The sequence below is a fragment of the Saccostrea cucullata genome, unplaced genomic scaffold (assembly GCF_032062105.1).
Source record: "Saccostrea cucullata isolate Sc308-1 unplaced genomic scaffold, CSIRO_AGI_Scuc_v1 ctg75, whole genome shotgun sequence".
In the NCBI taxonomy this organism is placed as follows: domain Eukaryota; kingdom Metazoa; phylum Mollusca; class Bivalvia; order Ostreida; family Ostreidae; genus Saccostrea; species Saccostrea cuccullata.
Window position 1 is genome coordinate 447,353 of NW_026940114.1, and position 14,188 is coordinate 461,540.

General features: G+C 32.5%; 1 long non-coding RNA gene across 1 annotated transcript in view; it reads left to right on the forward strand.

Annotated features, from left to right (window-relative positions):
* Positions 1-10,282: 10,282 nt before the first annotated feature.
* LOC134254833 (uncharacterized) overlaps positions 10,283-14,188 on the forward strand; it is a 255,399-nt gene continuing 251,493 nt past the window's right edge. Inside the window, exon 1 of the long non-coding RNA XR_009989390.1 lies at positions 10,283-10,346. This is a non-coding gene — a long non-coding RNA (uncharacterized LOC134254833). The remainder of the gene's footprint in view (positions 10,347-14,188) is intronic.

Genomic DNA, 14,188 nt, shown 5'->3' on the forward strand with positions numbered 1-14,188 from the left:
GGGCGGTGTTGGTGCGGCCCTATGATCCCCAAGAAACGAACAGGAATAAGTCAAGTAAGTCAAGTCATTCGTTAAACTGAGGTTAATCAATGATGATATTTTATCAACACTGGATACTTTCATCCAATATTGCTTCATTATACATATCGTAAATGGATTTTATATATATACTTATGAAAGAAAATTTGGCTTGTTAAATTTACTACTTAATCGAAATGCAGTGAATAATGATACATGTAAAGGACAGAAGTGCTGTAGTTTGCAATTTATTTTTTTAATATCCTTCGCTGCAAAATGATTTTCAATTATTTTCAAAATTCCTCATCTTGGCCAGATATGTCGACTCTTATAAACTTTCTTATGTTTTAATGCCGTTCTTGGTGGTCAAACGAGTCGATCTGTATCTATCACCTCGAATTTATCTTCTTATTTTGTTATTGATGTGAATCCAAGCTTAAGTCTTTCTTTAAAAAAATATCAAATAGAGCTTAAGTAAATAAAATGATAGAGTCGGCACTTAAAATAAATTTCTAACCTGAACTAAATAAAAGTGATAAATAATAGGATAAAAGCCCGACAGTTTGGCCCCATTTTGACATGATTTTGTCTCAAATGAAATTTGAATTTTAAGTCCAGTTGAGATGCGCTAATTTGCTTTTACTCTTGATGGGTATTTTTTGCGATGTGTTCACATGCGCGCTCAATTTGTATGTTAATCAGTGTGAAGTTTGCATTTTCGCAGTATTTTGTGAGTACATGTGCTTGTTTGGGCTATCGACTAGTTCCTTTTTAACTTTCACTAAATGAAACATTGCCATTTCTTATTAAAAGCGACTTATAATAATTATTAAAATTAATAAAGCAACATGTTATCAACGTTCTTTTTTCTAATGTAAGAAAAATTGCGTCTTATTAATGAAATCGATGATGCTATATTTTATAGACAATTTCAATATTTTTTGCTACGTGATCACGTGACTGAAAATACGTTGGAATTATATTTTTACTTACTTAAAAGTTTAAAAATTTGCATCTAGTCTGATTAGATGTAAATTTTACACTAGGAGTAAAAATAATTGCATGAAAATCTTGATTGGGATAATCAAGATTTCCATGCAATTATTTGACACGCGCTTAAAAATACACCAATGTGTAAAGTTTGCATATACATGAATGTAAATTTTGCTCACCGTGTGCAATTAGGCGCTTTGCGCTTGTTCGGTTTCATCCCAAAGATATTCCACCAAAAGAGGCGGACAAAACGGGAAACGCAACAGGCACATAATGACACATACACTTTAAATAACATATACAGCTGTTTTACTTACGTTAAGAGTTTCAATTTTCAAAAATTTGAATACTGTATTAAGCCGTACTGTAAAGTTGGAATTTTACTCTTCTGGTGATTAAAAAAAAACATGTTTTAAAAATCCTAAAATCCTATCAAAGAATAATTCATTTTCTAAGCGTTGTCTCGAAATTCTTCATAAAAAGTAGAACATGTCTTATTTCTTATTTTTGACCAATCTATTTTTAGCTCACCTGAGCCGAAGGCTCAAGTGAGCTTTTCTGATCCGTCCGTCCGTCTGTCTGTCTCTCCGTCTGTCCGTCCGTAAACTTTTCACATTTTCGACTTCTTCTCAAGAACCACTGGGCCAATTTTAACCAAACTTGGTACAAAGCATCCTTGGGTAAAGGGGAGTTTAAATTGTTAAAATGAAGGGCCAAGTCCCCTCCAAAGGGGAGATAATCAAGAAAAGACAAAAATAGGGTGGGGTCTTGAAAAAATCTTCTTCTCAAGAACCACTGGGCCAGAAAAGCTGAAACTTATATGGAAGCATCCTGGGGTAGTGTAGATTCTAAATTGTTCAAATCATGGCCCCCGGGGGTTGGGCGGGGCCACAATAGGGAATCCAAGTTTTACATAGAAATATATAGGAAAAACTTTAAAAATCTTCTTCTCAAGAACCAGTGGGCCAGAAAAGCTGAAACTTATGTGCAAGCAGCCTGGGGTAGTGTAGATTCTAAATTCTTCAAATCATGACCCCCGGAGGTTGGGCGGGGCCACAATAGGGAATCAAATTTTTACATTGAAATATATAGGAAAAAACTTTTAAAATCTTCTTCTCAAGAACCACGGGGCCAGAAAAGCTGAAACTTATGTGGAAGCATTCTGGGATAGTGTAGATTCTAAATTGTTCAAATCATGACCCCCGGGGGCTGGGCGGGGCAACAATAGGGAATCAAAGTTTTACATTGAAATATATAGGAAAAATTTTAAAAATCTTTTTCTCAAGAACCATTGGGTCAGAAAAGCTGAAGCTTATGTGGAAGCATCCTGGGATAGTGTAGATTCTAAATTATACAAATTGTGACCCCCAGGGGTTGGGTGGTGCCACAATAAGGAATCAAATTTTTACATAGAAATATATAGGAAAATTCTTTAAAAATCTTCTTCTCAAGAACCAGTGGGCCAGAAAAGCTGAAACTTATGTGGAAGCATCCTGGGGTAGTGTAGATTCTAAATTGTTTAACTCGTGACCCCCGGGGGTTGAGCGGGGCCACAATAAAGAATCAAAGTTTTACATAGAAATATATAGGAAAATTCTATAAAAATCTTCTTCTCAAGAACCAGTGGGCCAAAAAAGCTGAAACTTATGTGAAAGCATCCTGGGGTAGTGTAGATTCTAAATTGTTCAATTCATGACCCCCGGGGGTAGGACGGGGCCATAATTTGGAATCACAATAGGTTATTACAAGGGGGAAATCTGGTAAAGAACAGCATGGTCAAAGCTACTCAGGTGAGCGATGTGGCCCATGGGCCTCTTGTTTAAAAAATTAAATAAGATTTTCCTATTGTGACTTTATAATTTTTAAAGCCGTATATGGATCATGTAAATACATCAAATGATGTTGAAAAGTATTTTGTACTTTTAACTGAGTTTTGCCATTTCTGCTCCGATTATTTTTGCCATTAAATATTATCGACATGTTATGTACTGTTTGTGAAGAAGGGGCTGTGCACTCTTTGAACCATTTAAAGCTGGATAATTTTTTTATTAATATCTGTCAAAACGATAACGTAATATATTTATGAATATTGACTAATGCAAACACGGTATTCTATTATTAAGACCTTGTCACACAAACTGTACTATAAAATTCTTGTATTTTAGATTCGATTCCGTCGAACTTGATAAAAGAGGCTTATCCAAGGTCTGCTGAATGCTGACTCGGCAACACTTTCAAATTGATTTAAGTTCTGACATTTTGTTAACAACAGTGTGATGTTCACGTTCATCTTAAATGTTTTAAAATGATAAACAAAACAATGTAATTTGATTGTGATTGTAAAATTTTGAAAAATTTATATTTGAAATAATTTTAAATAATCATAAACATCAAAAATCAGTTGCAAAATTTCCGGCTCTTAATTTTTTTCTGATTTTTTTCTACATACAAACATAAATGTAAACTGAGAAGGAGAACATTTTAATACCACCCTTGCGCTCTCGCAAATACCAAAAAGAAAAAGAACATGGTAAAAAAAACAATTTTATAAATAGAATTGTTGGCATCTCACATATAATACTTTGTGGTATTTATGTATTTTGATAAAGCTGCTTACTCGCGGTCGGGATGTCCATTTGCAGCAATGCATGTTGAAATGGTTTTCATGTCTGGGCTCGGAAATAATTAGAAATACTCCATAAGTAGATAATATCATTTTAAAATAGTTTTAATTGGTCTGGTTTAAGAAGTCCAGACATTTATTTCGTTCTCCCATGGTAATGTAAAGGTTTGGTATAGAATAAAATTAAAATCTTACAGAGGATTTTGAAATTTAAAAAAAATATTTCGTGCCCTCAATGCTAGATTGAATGAAAGCTGTGTTTTTTTTGTTATATAATAAATATGAACTTCATGGTGATTACAAACAATTGTGTTTTATAACATTTTTTGTTATATATTCTAGCATTTTTCTCGATATATATATTTTTTTCTTTGGTGAAAATAAATCTAATAAAAAAAATGCTTTGTAATACTTAAGGAAAGCTACTTCCTTTATCCAACTTCTGTTTAGGTAGAGAAGGAATCAAAAAAGTATCATGCAAATGGAATCATGTTTTTCTTATCATGTGATATTGCTGAACAACAAACTTCGTTTCTTTTTTAATTAAGTTATCATTAATAGTCGATCGTGGTGTGAATTAAACAAAATGAAAAAAAGTTCTTTGATTTCTCTTTATTTGTTTTCTATTTTAATAACAATAAACCCCTTGTCATAAGGATAATCAGATTAATTTTCATTATTATCTATGTAAATATAAACAATATTTAAAAAAAAACAATGAAAGTTTTCAAATAAAAAACATGAACATTATCAATAATTTGCCATGCGGGTTGGCAATGTGACTTAGTCTAGATAAAAATAACTAAATTTAATTTCATGCGCAGTAATTAGTCATACATACATGTAGAAATCGTTATTTACGCTTCATATATTAAACATAAATCCCAGATATTCTATTGCCTCTTTAAGAACTTATGAATTAATTAGTAAGAAATTAAAATAAATATGAATTACAAACACCCTTCATTGCGCATGAAAGAACAAAGACATTTGTAATCAAACGTCCTTTTTACATCATAGAAACAGGGGTCTTGTCGCATTAAGGAAACAAGACTTCCTTTTGCCGAGTATGTTTTATTCAAATTTGAATAAAAAACTGATTTTGCTGACATTTGAGCATTAAATGTCCATTGTGTAAAAACAATGGCAGTTTCAATAAATTATCCCGTTAAAAAACATTTTCATATATTAGATGACCTCTCTGTGATATATTTGCTGATTAGAATGAAAAACAGCCATTGGGTTTTGTAACATTGTCCATCTACATTGACAGAAGTCGCCACCCGAGTTAATCTTTTAAACTGTACATTACTGTAAGATTTGCACCCAAAAGCTTTAAAAACATGTTTGTGTTTGTGCTCAGAAAAGAGCTTTAGTCTCTTTGGGTGTCGGCAGTCATTTGTCCGTTTGTTTACCATTGGACAGGGCCCCGGGGGTCAGCGTTATGAACACCACCAGTGATTTCTAAGCCTGTTCTGAAGAGAAACCAACGACCAGATTAAGTCAAATATCAGTTTTATCTTCGTCCGCCGCGCTTATCGGCCCCGTTTTACGCCATCCTTACTCTCTTCCGCGGGACATCCTACCGTAAGGCCTATTCAATCTGACCACAAAAATTTGAGTATTCTATAAATACTTCTATAATGTCTACAAATAATTTACAAAGATTCTACACATAGGAGGGTGGTTAAATATACTCTTTATATAAATTATGATTGAAATTCGAATAACAGCGTGACATTCATGATTCATTATCAATTTTTTAAATAATATTTTAAGCTTCTTTGAAATGTAACTTATACTCCAATATTTCAACATGTCAATCAGCAAATGTCATAAATACATCACCTTTACCTCCAGTCATTTTATTGCCGTCAACCAATAAACTCTTGTTAATCAATAAATTCCTGTCTTTCAAGTCAAGCATATAGACTTCCGTTTAACAATTAACATACTGGGTTTTCCCCATACATTTTTGTGCTGGAATTTTTCTTTTCTTACTTTTTCAATAATCTATGGAAAAAGTTCACAATCACTTTTCACATATATTGACCCCTCTTCAAAAAACTTTTCAACATTCTTTTGCCAAAAAGTCACATTTTTCTACTTATTGAATCATCTCTCCATTGTACAGCTTACATACATATATAATGAACAAATGAACAATAATACCAGGTATTCTAAGCTTCTGGGATGTAAACACTTAATATATAAGAAATCTGAGATTTCGGGTGATGAATTCATGACAGCCCAAACCATGTCTTTACTGTTCGTACTGGAGGTCTAAACACTGTAATTAGGCGGTAATTGATGGTTTACGTTCAATCAGATTTATGGCCACTTTGACACGATGCACCCGATTCAAACCTGCTCAAAAATACCACCTTGGCTCACTGCTACATGGTCTTTAACAATGAATATCTATAGAGTTATGTTTTATGCATACTTTGTACAAGGATAATGCAAAAACGTCCTCAGGTGCTTTTATATTTTTATTGAATAATGTTTGTTTTTTTCTATTTTTATTCTTTTATTGATTTGCAAGTGCTCCGCACTTCCTATCCTTTTTCCAACTTCTAGTCCTTCGACAATGTACTTTCGATTCCAAATCATTTAATAAAGCATGTCAAATTTAATTACACAATGTATATTCCTCCTTAGGCAATATTATTCTAACTTCTAGTTGACATATCGAAAAAATGTTAGAGTGTAGGAATTTGTTTTAACTGATTATTCGGATCAAACGTCTTACTTTTCGGGTTCGTCAGTATTTTAGTTCTTGAAAAGCTAAATCAGGAAACACAATAATGCATAAATATAGAGTAATATCAGCGTAATTATCCATCGCAACGGAGTTGGAGGAGTTGTGCGTGTGTGTTTGTCCTTGTGCGCAACGCTAGTGACGTCATTTGGATCGAGGTCAAAAGCTGATACTACTATGATTTTTGCAAGCAACGCTCCATATTGTTTTATTTGAATCACGTACATTGATATCTAACAACAACTTTCCTTTTTAGATTCATTAAAAACATTGCAAAAAAAAAAACTAAAGACATTCACAAGAAAAACAAACAAAGTGATTCTAAACTTTTTTAAATATAACCCTTATTTGAAGAAACGTCTAATGAAGACGGTTTTGAAAACACGCGAATACTCATCGCATTTGAATTTTTATTTGAAAATATCGTCTAATTACTCACGAAGAATTCCTTAAAAGGTAACAATATTCGTGTTTAAGGGCAATATATATCGAAATAAATCCAATTTCTGTTCTTCGTAACGTAAGCGTAGGTAGCAGATGCTAGCATTTAATTAAAGTGACAAGAAATAATTATTTTTCCATTTAAAAAGAGGTAAATGCACGAATGGAATATACAACCCTGACTGAACTTTAATGAACGTATCGACATAACTGACCCCCTAAACACAATAATAGAGAATGCCTTTATTGAAGACACCGCGACATGATCGGTAGCAGGTCAAAAGATGGACTGTTAACAGTAACTTCCTGCATATACTAGCCTTGGTCTGGATCAGGAGAGTTGCATGTTATATCCACTACCCAATCCACTCATTTTAGCTCACTTGAGCTTTTCTGTTCAGTATTTGTCCATGGCCTGTCGTCATCTTTTCGCCTTTTTACTGTCTCCAGATCCAATGGCCAAGTTAAACCAAACTTGTCACAGGGCATATTTGGATGAAAAGGATTAGTTCAAATGAAGGACCATACCCTGTATACATGGGAGATAATTATGAATGGGTGAAAAGTGGGTGAGGTCATTTGAAATTTCTGCTCAAGAAGTACTGGGTCAGAAAAAATATATGTATAAAGCTTCCGATTTAAGCTTCTCCAACTAACCTTAAGGGATAGGTTGGTGCCAAATAAAAGGTCAAAGTTGTGCAAAGGAATACTTGTAGATGGAAAAATCTATACTTATAAATTAACAAATTTTGCAAATAAACTCTTCCTTAAGTCTGTAGGAATACACTAGGTATAAGGTAATGTCCGTAAATTAGATTCAGATTTCACTCGCATAGTAATTATCGTAAAAATTAAAAGTTTACTTTCATTTTCGAATAACAGCTTCGAAATAGCACTGAAGAGAGAAAAGGGGTGGCGGATCTAAGTAACTGGCATTAAAAAAAACTGACAACAAGCAAGCGCTTATTTATTTCATAAAACGTCATTTATGAATTATTCAATCAAAACTTGATTTAATTGATATAAAAGAAATAAACTTTGGTCATTGATTAAAAGACAAAATGTGCAAATCCTTTCCGTTTATGTCCGATCTCGCTATTTGTTGAAAGTTCTAGAAATTCAACAAAGAACACATTTTTAAAGCATTTAAGTAAGTTACCGAGTATTTAAAAATCAAACTGTACCATTTTATTTCTAAATCAATAACCATTGCCATTAATCGACATTTATTTCTTTTAAAAAATAGCACAACTTACTAAGATATATTCATAAACTCATTGTGTTATAAAAAGCTCCTCATAAAAGTAGTGACTTAATTATTTAACATGATAAGGTGGTGCAGATTAAAGTTTGTCAAATCATAAACACTGGGTTAAGGATATCCGATCCTCAGCCAGGAAGGATAACACCAAAAATTGATATTTAATTTGAAATGCATCATAATGAAGCTTCAAAATGATTTTTTTTTCATGCAACAATTTTCATATTATGCATCTTTATAAGATTCAAGATTTTTAGAAGTCTTAGTAAAGGTCTTATCAAAGTTTACATTTGTACCCTATAAAAGGAAAACAAATAAATACAGTTTTAGAGAAATAAGATTCTCTTGAATCCAGCCTTAGATACCAATGCTTATTAGCATGATATGAAATAAGAAATGATTTGTGGTGTCTTGCAATGGTAGCAAAAGCCTTTTTCACTATGTATTGTAGAAAAAATGACGGAAATAGAGGACAAAAAATACCAAATAACTATCAAAATCAAGACAATTTCTCTGATTGCCTGGATACATATCGTTTTTTAACCTAAAATATATTTGTTGATCAATTTGCAATTAGAAAATGGATTGCTGATATTCCAATTCGCATTTTCTGCAAAAATATTGGAGATTTGATAATTTTCCCTATATAACATGATTTACTTTAATATTTAACTTTAAAGAAATACTGTGGATAAATTTATGTAATATTGTGAATTCATAGATACTTTTATGAGTTGTTTTGATTACTTAACTGATAATTTTATAAACCTGAGGAACGGACTACCTTAAGGCGATATTAAGAGCACCAAGACCTTTCATTTTAATAAGCAAATACCCGACCGGTACATATAGCATATTTTCCGTTCAGGTGAGCTAAATATTTATATACTACAAGATCATGACCAGACCTTCAAAAAGCCGCGTTATTACTTTCAAATATGAAGGGCAATATTTATTTTTAAAATGTTTAAATTTTTTATATGTTTGTTCAACTTTCCTTCGAGAAGTTTACACTCATTTTGAAACGCCACCGCTTGGCGATAGAGGGGTACGAATTTAGTCTTGCACTATAGGCACTTACTGTCATTCAGCAGCGAAGGCTGTTTTTCGTGCAATGACCTACTGCTACATGGTACCTTGCTTTATACAGTCTCATCTGGGGGCCTGGTCTAAACGTCCTGCCACGCAGGGATCAAATCATACTTTTCGACTCAAGAGGAAACGTTCTAAACAAAAAATTAAATTTCAACAGTCGTTTATTAAACGGCTGTATAGTAAGGGGTAAGGTCCCGTAAGAGACACGGTTCCCTATTATCTAATGAATAAAATAATAATCTACGATGATTTCTTTTTTCTTTACATCGCCGTAAGTTTGTGTGTTCCCGTTTACAACTGTGGACTTTTGTAAGAGGTCCATTTCTTGAGATCCGTGTTGGTCACTGTCGGGTCCTCAGTGTTGCACTGTTTTGTTTTTTAAATAAGGTATGGGTTTTGTAAAAGTGTGCACTGATGATCCATCAGACGACAAGTTGATCAATCAGAATACGACACCTTCCTTATAGCTTCCATCTCATCGCTTTCATTAACATTTTAATTATATGCAAAATTTGCCAGAAACATTGTTGTAATGTTGTTAAAAGGTGTTGTTCTTAAATGGGCATACATTTTTGCAATGAAAGGTGTCTATAAGGTTGTTTGCTTTATGTATGATTCATTTGGAAAACATATTGGTAATCGTGATACAAATTCTGACTGTGCACTATAGACTGCCAGTGATTGTTTAAAATCCATCATCATGTAGTAGACACCGTGTTTCTCTAATAATGACCGAGTACTCGATGCACTAAAGATTAGATCATTCCCGTACCGAATCACCATGACAAAGATGTATAGAAATCAGCATTTTAAAACTTTAGTAAAGTCACTTGAAACATTGCAATTGCCTATAGTCAGTTATTTGGAAAAATTGTTCGTTTGAAAGCCCGGGAAAGTCGTACTTAAAATATTGCAATCACCTTCAAGTGTGTTACCATCACAAACTTGCCGGTAAAAATGTTGAACCTAAATGCTAAATCATTTAATGCTCCATAACCTTGAGTTTTATATATGATATGATAGACATAAATCCTCCTATTGTAATATATGCAAAAGAACAATCCACATTCTCAGGCCAGAATGCTTCAGAAGAGCACTCTAAAAAAAGTTTTACTTGTTGTTTTTAAAATAAGATATTAGATTAAGAAAAACTAGTAATTATTAGTAATCCATTTAGTCAGAATAGCAAGTAAATGACTATCATGGTTAGTAATTGTAAACATAATTAGTAATAAGGATGAATTCATTTACTTATAAAATGATTTACTAAGTATCAATAGAATTACTTAAATTATAGGAATTGTATTACTTAAAGTTAGTAAATGAACTACTCATTTTTGTTAAATTATTATTACTTAATTTAGAGATAATATGCTTTCTATTTACTAAATTTTATGAATTATTACTAAGTAAATGTAATTCTGAAATTAATTAAAATCTAGAATATTATTACTCAAAAGAATACTAAGTAAATGAAATACTTATCATATTTACTAAAATCGACATTATTTACTAGAAACACTGCAAGGTACCGACCCTCTGACATGTGAGTACTACTCACAGATTTCTTTAATTCAGAGTTCCCTAACTGGGCCCTCTGAATAGTTTAATAGAAGAAATCTACTCATGATGGAAACAATTATACTTTCTATTTCTTTTGCCAATTTCTTTGTAATACTTCGAAAGCCTTAAAAATTGAATAAGTTTCATTTTAAAAATATTTCAAGTACCATTTTTATTAGTGTGACTTTTTTAAGGACCATTTTAAAAATGGTTAAACATTTCAAGAATGTCGCATTTTTATTAGTGTGACTTTTTTTTCACATGAAGGAATATTTAGAAGAAAGATAACTCCTCCTCACAGACAATTAGTGATTAGACTACCATATTTAAGTAATTACTGATCTGAATTCTAGATTTAGTAAATAAATTTTTGTTTTAAGTAAATCAATTAAATACAATTCAAACGAGATGTGTTTGTGAAACACCTATGCCCCTGTATGGCAACATTTCAAAGGTTAAACTTTTCTTAAATGCAAATTTAAATTATTGGGATTTCTTGATATCTCCAAGGTCAAAAGGTCAAGGTTATTGGTATCTAATGAAAGGTCTTGCCAAAAAAAAATACATATGTGAAATATGGAAACACTTGCCTTAACCCTTCAGAAGTTAAGGTCAAGGTTACCAATTTTGAAATGTAGGTCAAACGCCAAGGTCAAAGACAAAGGGACAGATTTGGTGGTACCCAAAGAATGGTCTTGTCACAAGGATGAACTATGTAAAGTATGAATGCACTGACCCTAATCCTTTTAAAGTTAGAGTCAAGGTTTGCTTTTTAAAAGTGGGTCAAACTCCAAGGTCAAGGTCAAAGGGTCAAAGTTCTTGGTATCCTATGAATGGTCTTCTCAAAATGATTACATATATGTAAGTATGAAAGCACTATTCCTTACCGTTCAAACGTTATGGCTAAGGTTAAAGTTTTTTTCCCAAGGATGGAAATCCCCATGGTCAAGGTCAAAATTTCATAGTTGTTGGTATTCAATGAAAGTTCTTTCAACAAAAAATATATATGTGAAGTATACATGTCCTGGTATTTACTGTTCAAAAGATTTGGATAAAGAATAAGTTTGGATTTTTTGTGTATAAGTGAGTCAAACTTCAAGGTCAAGGTCAAATTTGGTGATACTCAAAGAAAGGTCTTGTCACAAGGAATACACGTGTGAAATATGAAAGTCATAGCTCCGCTAAATCAAAAGTTATGGGCAAGGTAAAAGTTTCTGTGGATAAACAGACAAACAGAGAGACAGCTAGACAGACAGCTAGACAGACAGACGGACACGACAAAAACTATATACGCCCGAAACTTTGTTTACGGGGGCATTAAAATATTAATTATATAGTAAATAGTGGTAAAATGTAAGTAAAGACCAAGTAATGTTATTACTTATATACACAAATTTAAGTAAATATAAATTACTAAGTAAAACTTTTTAGTGTGTAAGTAAAACAATTCTTTAAAATACAAAAATCAAGTAAAACATTTGAATCTAGTAAATGACATATATTTCAGTAATTGATTTAAAATTCTAAGTAAATGCTTAGTAATTATCTATTACTTATCTTTGTTATTTCAAGTAAAAAATGACTACTAAGTAAAACTTTTTTAAGAGTGAGCATTTCATATAATATATACATATAATATATACAATAAATATATCCCCTTACCATAATTTGTCACGTAATACGCGATAACTATCTCTAAGAAGAATGCAATGACCTGGGTTTAATTCGGCAGTGAGATAGAAGTGTCTAAGGATGGACTCTTTCGATCACAGCCCCTGTACACTAAAACACATCTGTTGAACGCAACAACGAAAAGAACCTAATTCGCTATCAGTACAATCTCTGCAAAGTGTTAAGTTTCATAGTGATGATTATTTGAAAAATAATCGGTCTTAGTGTTGGGTGGTAAGTTCAGATTTAGCCAAACAATAAAATACTAAATGTGTTATAATTTTCCTAAACATATCTCTTACATTTTGTTTACTGGAATTCGGTATTAAAGGATGAGAAAGCAACATAATTACCAGGTGAAGCGATGTTATGGTTGAAAAAAATCGTGTGTTGACGCAAACACTCCACATTATTTTTATGCTTGATTTTATTAGGTCCTCGTTTCAAGAAAACACATTCAACAATACAAGACCAAAATGAAAATCTTTTAAATGTATGCTTTACATATTTTAGCGTGTAATAGTGAACCCGTGAATGCATTTGAAATAAGATATAATTTTGACAAAAAAGCAATGGTAGCTTCCAAAGAATATACTCCGGGCATATAGGTAATACAACATGTTAAAGACGACCTACAAATATCTTCTCGAGAAGAGAAATTGTAGTTTTCTCCAGTTTGAAACACAACACCATAGAATCTCACGCGAGGACGAAATCCACACCCCTTCAAATTCTGTACCAGATAAGTATAACTGCTATCATAAGTATGGAAAGTAAGGATCCCAGGGATATGGTTTCCAGCATACTTATATACCTATCCAGGAGACCAATTGTCTAACTTCCGCTCGATTGATTCCTACATTTGGTTTCGTGCAGTTGTCACCCTTGCTGGTTCCATGGTCACCTGACCGCCAATTTTGACCGCTATTTTACGCATTGTAATAGGGATCTAACAGAAAAAAAGAAAGCGTTTCTGCTATATCATCGTCTTATTTATCGCGTCCGGCCAAGGGCTATATGTACATTTCTATCTCAACGGGTTGCATTAAAGAAGACTCGTTTGTAATTAATGTCTGGGGTCTTATATCTGGGCTCTATTGTAAGGAACATGGATAATCCACCGGTTTCAGTGCGCTCTTTGTCCGCAGGTTACTTAAAGCAAGCTCTCATTCTTTACATTTTTTTCCGTAGATCAATGTCGAGCATACACAAATTTTGTTTAGAATATTTAGCTTTGCTGCAGAGAAATTTTTACTCAATGATGCTAAATGTTTATGATGAATAGAAGTTAGTCATCTAAAAAGTTCTTCATAAAACACATTTTCCGAATTTTAATTTTTAAGATGGTGAATGAAGAAAAACCATTAAAATATTTGTGGGAGAAATAGAATATGTTACTTAAACATGTATCATCATAAATGTATGAGTAATTTTTACATCAGGCAATTATTGAATTGTTTAAACTGTATCATTTGAACAGAATGCCCAACAGAAATTAAAAAGATGCTCTCTATATCAAACAAGTATACTCACTCACACCATAACATTCTTTCAGAAATAATTATTTTTTCGGTGCTAAGAAAAAAAGCATTCAGATTCAGCAATTTCACTGCTGTTGTGCGAGAAATGACTTAGCAAAAGTCGAGAACCAACAAAAAATTCATCCAGCGGGTCCTTTGATAGATAAAGGAAGAAGAGGAGAATGGATAGATAGTGTAATGATTTGTAAATACACACATTCCAGTTCTTTGTTATTGCTCTG